Raw genomic sequence first — 8,373 nt, forward strand, 5'->3', positions numbered from 1 at the left:
GGTCTTTATTGTTGTCCTTCTCTGCCCCACAGGTTATGTTATGTAGCAGTAAGTTCTAGCATTTTGTGTGCAAAAGAGGAAGGAATGATGCTAATGCCATCCCTAAAACATCAGCGTTAATGTTACTATATCTAACTTTATTAAGCTAGCGTTAATGTTCTTTCCCTGCATATCCCACACATAAAGATCCAGAAATCACCAGCTGTCTGATGAAGATGAAGGTCTCTGGACCTTTCTTCGGAATCGAGGTGTTCCCGAGGAAAATATACAGAAAATGGAGCGGGACAAGGTAACTAACACAGCTAAGTTACACATGTAATGTTATAGCTAAGTTCAAGTGGGTCTGGCTAACTTAAAGGCCTACTATGTGATTTGATCCAGCAGATGTCGCCCTTGAGCACCAGCATGAAACCAAAACAAATGCTAATGCTAATGCGATCTTTATTCTGCTCGTATATTCACACTGCATGTAAATTTACCCGAAATGAGCGTGGTCTAGAAACATAGTTAAGCAGTGAGTACAGTATGTTATTCTTCTTTTCTCTAGTCCCTCAATTAAACAACTTTTATACGTCCCAGTATGACAATCCTGTAAATGTACCAACTTGAGGAGTGATGTCTCTTGTTAAAGCTGAAGCTTCTCATGCCTTCATTTCAATATTTTCTTTCAGCTGCTCGGTGAATCACCTGTTATGATAATGGCATACGGTGTAAACAAAACGCATGAAATCTTATTTGAGAGTCTTTAGTGTACTGCTAATGAATATTGTCAAAAATCAGAAATAAAAACTCTTCTCAAATGCTTTTAGGAAACGTAAGGGACATTTTTGGATTGTGGCTCTTGCAAAAAAATGTTCGTCAGTGTGGCCCTTGAGTCCAACATGGTTGAGTACCACTGGTCGAGAGGCTTCTCAAAGTCCAAACCCTGCTAGGTGCACAAATGCTTGGCACAACAAGTGTAAACTCCACCAAACTTTGCAGAGGGGCACAATCCCACATTATTAATGAAAGAATGACATTTGAAATGAAAATGAGAAGTCACTTCATTGATTGTGACTTTATTTTGCCAGATATTAATGCCTTCGTTATTTGTGCAGCCTACTGTGAGTGTAGGAGCGAGCTGCCTATGCCTTAAAAAGACATATTGGATTAGCAGATACATGAATGAAATATAAGTAGGCCTATATAGCCTGCTGTTTATGTGAATCTCTCTGTGTCATTATTTTTAATCTAGATTAAACTGACATTAATAAGTGTTTTGGTATTGTTTGCAATTATTATTTACATTTAAAAACAATTATTGCTACTGAAAATGTTCTACAAGAAATAAAAGCAATATTAGTTCTTGTCTTAGAAATGTACTGTCTTCTTTCCTCCAAATAATTGTAGAAAAGTCTTGAGTAATTAGAAAGAAAAGTGAGTAAATCTTGAATTGTTAAGCAGTCTCAATAATGGTATCTATGTCGATATAAAGTAAAAATCCCTAATTGTGTATCGAAACATATATTGAGTGTATCATCACACCCCTAATGTGGTGTCTTTATGTTTGATAGCTTTGGTATAAATATGATATACTTATACTGGAAGACATCAAATAGTGCTACTGAAATATATTGACATTTAGATGGACTAAATTATGTTTTACTTCATTACAGATTGACACCTCAGTAGCTGGAGAACTGAATGATGCACCTATGGCTGTTTACATTCCGACATATCGTGACCGGATTGCTACTTGGCGGTTCTGCTTTGGAAAACAAAAGAAAAATGGAAGATGACGCCAACAGACTATCCTTGCTTGACAAACTCAGAAGGAAGATGAGGACAGCCAGCAACAAAGATAAGGGTGAAGAAGATTCTGATGAGGAGAGTTGTACTATCAAACAATCAAGGAAGCACCTAAGACATAATAAATTGGCTGCCAAGATGACAAGAAAAGTAGAATTAGGATGGATACATGAGGGAAAGCAAGTGAGAAAACGCTGTGCTGGAGGATGCAGAATCTTTGATATTGCAAAGAGTGCCACAAAAAAAGACATTATATCACATGCAAAACAGCTGTTTTTCCCACATGGGAAATCAAGGAAGGGAAAATGGGAAGAATTCAGTCACAACATTGTTGACTTTCAGGAAGCAGAACTTGAGGATACTGTTAATGTGGGAGAGCTGTATGAGGCACTGAAATTGGGGCTCTTAAGATTTTACTTACTGACGGAGCTTCTGGTAGACAAAGATGAAAATTCAACAGAGATTCATGATGAAGTTGAAAAACAAGCTGAGCCAATGGATGCTATTTCTTCAGTCTTACACCTTAGATGTTAGACACATTAGGATACGATCAGAGCGGGTAACAAAAAAAAAAAGTAAGGTGGATGTTTTTTTGGTGTCACTGTAATGTTTGTTTAGGCCAGATCACAACTAAGGGTGTACTACGGCAAACACCTGGGCCCGGTGCTCCCAGGCTATATAATCAAGGCCATGTTACCCAGTCTGCTCTCTGCTGCTTTTGGATGTGGTTCGTATTTTTTGACTTATTCCTAATTTTTTTGCTCTTTTCTTAGCAGGCACGCTGCCAGTGGTGTGAGGACTGCAGCGTGGCCTCATATTATATTATGCTTTTGAACTCTTAACAGCATACATAGCTGTTCTTCTATTAAACTGTTAATAGGTTTTGTTTAAACTACACATCCATCTTTATCCCTGCACAGGTTATGTAAAAGTTTTTGTCTTTTTTTTTTAAATTGCACTAGTTTAATTTTGAACACAGAATACACTGATGATCACAAATGTGGATACTGTCATTGTCATGCAAGCAGGGTCATAACATCATAGCCCAAAGTTTATAAATAAAGCAAAGGATTAAGCTAAAAACCGTATTAGAATAAATGTGTAAACATGCTCTATAATGCACAACTATCTTGTGTTCATGATGTTGTTCTGAAGAATGAATTCTTAAGTTAAAAACCTGAACAGAGGCTTACAGCTTTCCTTTCTCTAAGACTTGGAGAAGCTGTACTTGTGCGCCCTCTGCTGGTTTATCAGTGTCAGTGTTGGTGTACAAATCTGAAGTAAGCTTATGCAAAATTTGTATAATGGTCCTTAGTGTGGTACCTTTACATGTTGGTATACATGTGAAACAGTTAAAAAAATCAACATTACAAGATGATATGATGACTTTTTTCTTTCACATTAATGTCTTTGATTCAAATGTATCAATAAAGTGAGAGAAATTCTTAACACACTTTGCAACATACAAAAGCTTCTTTTCTGCTGATTTGCTTTTAAAAACGAATGTGTCTTACAGAAAGAAAATGCATGCAAACATTTACAAGCTGCAAACATGATTAATATGTAAACAATGACAAAGTTATCAACATTGTTCTAAGGCTAAATTGATTAAATATTTGCGATTGGAATGTTTTCACCTTCACAAAATGCGTGTTGTATATTGTAGGCACCGTAGGGTAATTAAATAATAATAAAAACTAAATTAATCAGGTAATTGAATTTAGGTGATTTCAATAGCTTGATGATAACACATACCTGTTGTAGCCTACTTTGTGTTTTTGTCACGGATTTATTTTTATTTTTTTGGAGAGAAACAAATTGACAAAAATTGTATTTCTTGATGTAGCCTATCATTATCATTTTATGATTCAGTCATCATGCATCAACCATGTAAATGTCACTTTTACATCGTGGGGTTGTTTCATCTTTAACAGAGATGTTGTCTCTGTCTCCTGCCCAGGGCCTGCAGATGTAACTTAGCTCATGTATCTCTGGTACAGTGAAGTACAATGTAGACTGTCTCAGTCAAAATAGAAACATGAATAAATAGCCTCTTATACATGTGAAGGCTTTATAACAGATATAAATGCATCTGCACGCAGAGACATGAGGACGGGCACACAAACACACACAAATATCATCATGAAAGTATTTTTATACCATTTACACATTTGTAAAAGTATGAAAAATAAAAATGAATACAGGGAAAATAAAATAATAGTGTTAAATAATAAAAACAATATTTCTCTTTCTGTACCTGCACTAAAACGCACGCACGCACGCACGCAAGCGCGTCAGTAATTGTCATGGAAACAGATCCAACCGAGGCTATATAAGGCCATCGAACCTTCAATTCTTCCCTTTTGCACTTGAACTTTGAACGAGTTGACCTGCAAAATCTCAGCTGTGAAGCTAACCTTTGAAAAGCGCTCAAGAGAACTTCTACAAAACTTTAACAAAGATTTTGGATATTTCATCTCCAGTGGAAAGCCGAAGAGTCTTTAAATAGCCTTCAGCGGACCACTCATGGACCCGGGACACCTGCCGGTGGGAGTCGCTCCTCCGAAACAGTGTTCAGGTAAGACTTTAACCCTTTTATGCAGCCTAATTGATCAGTTTACTACTTAATAATGCAGTATTAATCCTCCCTACAACTTTTAAATGCGTTATCAGTTCAGAAATCAGTGTAACTTTTACATTTGAAGGTCGTTCACACCGTGTTATTAGGCCTGTTTGAAAGAAAACTCATTTCTAGAAATAACCTTTCACTAGTCGACGTCCCTTTGTAAAACACTTTTTGAGGACTTAAATCTTTCAAATATCCCGGGAAAAAAGTGGAGGGAATTACCTTACAGTTAAAGTGGTTTAAACAATGTTATTTTGGTTTGAGAGCATTTTATTTTCCCAAATTTTGAACCGATATTAAGCAAATGTTAGCATGATATCAGCAGAAATTCGTAAAATGCTAAAAATGTGTATTTCTTGTGCACCATGGAGATGACGGTCATGACGCACGTGCTGCGTCATGACCGTCACACGTTCTTCTGAGTGGATTTGGATCTTGATCGTTTGATTGGACTGTTGAAGTCTGGTTTATTATATCTTTAGTTTATATTAACACCTAGTCCTTTTAAAATACTCATAGCCTATTCAATTAACTCAAATTAGGACCGTGCTTAGGCATCCTTAATGGGCTATTGAGGATAGGATTGTTGAGCACCTCCTACCTGAACAAAAGTTTGATAAAAATGGCTTCAAAATGATAATCAAGGTTTATATATTAATAAATATATATTTATATATTCTGAAACACGGCTGTTCTCCTCAGTCAAAACAATAGCGTCATTCAGCTGGCAGGTGATTCTGCAGCCTCTATTTTAATGTCTCACATCTTTAAAGTTTTTATCACTGTAAGAAATGTTTGCAATCATGACATCATTTGATAACATCTTTGAAGTTTAGTTTCTAATTTTGAAACTCAAACTCTTCAGCCATATCATTGAATATTCTTTCCATCCATGTAGTCTGAATGTGTCCTTGTTAAAACTTTTCTTTCATGTTCAGCCTGTCAGAAAGGGTCCAGTAAATGTAGAATGTTGAAATATAAAATAGTGCACAATATCTGCCACTCTCAACTTACTTTAATTGTATTATTGTTGTTTATTTGGTTACAAACATTGAATGATCTAAGGAAAAGTTAGTTGTTGATTTTATTATTAACACACCTTTGCCTTTTCCCCCTCAGACACTGTGTCCAACGTCCCCGCGCAGCCTGCAGGAGATGGCGTCCCCGCTGTCGTCAGGACTGTCCGCGCTGACCAGGATCGCCGTCTCCCAGTCGTCTCCATTCCTGGCGTGGCGAAAGGTAAGTATGGAATTCCTTTAGCAGGTAAGGCTGGGGGCAGTCCCCCAGTCTTTGACGATGACATCGAACACCTCATGGACGTCGACGTCAGCGATGACGAGGAGGATGATGACTTCATGGACTGGACTGATGACCATGGACACCCAGAAACCGATGACAGCATGGACTGGACTGACGCTGGAAACGATGAAGACTCCAGACCTCGCTCCTCTCTCGTGAAGCACCTCCCAGGGTGTCCACCAGTCCCCACCGGTCCACCCGCTCCTGCTCGTCCTCCTGCTGGACCGCCTGTCCCCATCCGTCTACCTGCTCGTCCTCCTGCTGGAACGCCTGTCCGTCCTTCTGCTGGACTGCCTGTCCCCATCCATCCGCCCGTTCCTGCTCGTCCTCCTGCTGGACCGCCTGTCCGTCCTTCTGCTGGACCGCCTGTCCGTCCTTCTGCTGGACCGCCTGTCCCCATCCGTCCGCACGTTCCTGCTCGTCCTCCTGCTGGACCGCCTGTCCGTCCTTCTGCTGGACCGCCTGTCTCCATCCGTCCGCCCGTTCCTGCTCGTCCTCCTGCTGGACCGCCTGTTCCTGCTGGTCCTTCTGTCTCCACTCCAGAAGAGTCTGCTCCATTCACCTCAGGCCTGGGCCCCTACTCGAAGAGTATCAGGAAGAAGAGTGCTGCTGCACAGGACGTTGTGAAGAGGACCAGGGAGGAGAGTGCTGCTGCACAGGACGTTGTGAAGAGGACCAGGGAGGAGAGTGCTGCTGCACAGGACGGTGCGAAGAGGACCAGGAAGGAGAGTGCTGCTGCACAGGACGTTGTGAAGAGGACCAGGGAGGAGAGTGCTGCTGCACAGGACGGTGCGAAGAGGACCAGGAAGAAGAGTGCTGCTGCACAGGACGTTGTGAAGAGGACCAGGGAGGAGAGTGCTGCTGCACAGGACGTTGTGAAGAGGACCAGGGACGAGAGTGCTGCTGCAGAGGACATTTTGAAGAGGACACAGGAAGTTTTGAAGACGACCAGGGAGAAGATTGTTGCTGCACTGAACGGTGTGAAGAGGACCGGGGAGGAGAGTGCTGCTGCACAGGACGGTGCGAAGAGGACTAGGGAGGAGAGTGCTGCTGCACAGGACGGTGCGAAGAGGCAGAGGAGGGGTTACCAAGACATCGACGACAAGCAGCCTGCCACCTCCGGATCAAGCTCCTCTACACTCAGAAGATTCTGACCAGCTCCTGTGGACGACAGCGACTCGGACTTCAACAGTCGCTGTAGAGGACCTGTTTGCGTATACAAATTGTATATACATTTTGTGACCAGCAGGACTGAAGAGCCCAGGATCAACTTCCCAAATATTTGATGTGGTTGGTGATCACTCAGGTGGTATCTCTAGCACCAGGTTCTAATTCATACCTGGCTGCCTTATGATTTGATTGTATTAATAAAGCTGTAGATGACTGTACCAGAGGTAAGTTCACAATTCTTAACGGCATCAACAAAACTTGTATTTTAAATATTCAATTCACTTATTCAGTTGTTCATATATGATTACTTCTACTAACTCTTTTGTTTCTGTTTGTCTCCATAAAGTGTTGATGATTATTCCAGATTAAAGTAAGTTAACTTGTTGACAATGCAAACAAATGTGTCCTGTAAATCATCATCCCTCTCGTCAATAATTTAAAAAAAGATCAATTTACTCATTCTGTTCATGTTTTTTTAATAGGTGATTGTCCATGAAAAAGGTAAGGTTATAATTTCTTAACATTAACATTAAAGATTATTTTAAAGCCTCTGTTGATTTTACTATATGTAATTGAAAACAACTTTGGTTGAATTTCTTGCACTTCTTAAAATATATTTCATGATTATTTGTCTGGCTAACTCTGTGGGATCTTTATGTGTTTTGTTGTACCAACATGCCAACAAGGAGAATGAAGACGCCACATCAAGAGAAGATGTTTACATCCCAGACCAGATGAGAAGGATGGATGACTACAGGACCAGCTGGAGAGCGGTGGTCGTCTCTCTTTAATTTGAGTAAGTAATCCCCACACTGAGACCTCAATAGTTGAAGTTACAACATAAAGTAATGATAAGGTCAAGATAACTCTGAATATGTGGATTATGTTTATTATAGGTTTAATCATTCCATTCCTGGAAGGCAAATATAACATTATATCGACTGTTAAGAGTTCTGTTCTCTCTTTTTTACTCACTATTTGTTTTTCTGTCTCACAGGGCAGGAGTCCTCTGCGTTCCTGGAGCAGCTGACTGTAAACATAAACCCTATGAATTCAACGCTCCTGCCCCTCCACCTCCACCCGCAGCACCACCTCTTCAGCCTGCAGCCCAGCGATTCTGATTTTCAAAAAAAAAATCAAATAAATAATTGTTACAAGTGCAACTTTTAAGTGTGTGATATTGAATCATTTGGCAAAGGTACTTAGTTTGTTTTATATGTAAAACTCATAATATTATTTGAATAATTTAGAACAAACATAAAGATAAACTTAAGTTTACTTCACTGCTGCTATAGCAGGTCCAAAAAAGGAATGATAATAAGATAAGATAATCCTTTAGTGATGCCCCGTGGGGAAATTCAAGTGTTGCAGCAGCAAAAGAAAAGAAGAGCGTGCATATGAGTACAAATAAAACAGGAATAAAATAAAGATAAAAGATGGCTGAAGGAACTGCCCGTCTGCCACAGCTCATCATGGAGAGAGTGAGAGGA

At 40.0% G+C, this 8,373-nt stretch overlaps 1 long non-coding RNA gene across 1 annotated transcript; it reads left to right on the top strand.

The window, feature by feature from the left end:
- Positions 1 to 6,521: 6,521 nt before the first annotated feature.
- On the top strand, positions 6,522 to 8,167 carry LOC114920326 (uncharacterized). Its single transcript, XR_003808652.2, has 4 exons — positions 6,522 to 7,253; positions 7,366 to 7,384; positions 7,570 to 7,679; positions 7,881 to 8,167. It is a non-coding gene; the product is annotated as an uncharacterized lncRNA (long non-coding RNA).
- The last annotated feature ends 206 nt before the right edge of the window (positions 8,168 to 8,373 follow it).

The sequence above is a fragment of the Labrus bergylta genome, chromosome 9, assembly GCF_963930695.1.
Source record: "Labrus bergylta chromosome 9, fLabBer1.1, whole genome shotgun sequence".
In the NCBI taxonomy this organism is placed as follows: domain Eukaryota; kingdom Metazoa; phylum Chordata; class Actinopteri; order Labriformes; family Labridae; genus Labrus; species Labrus bergylta.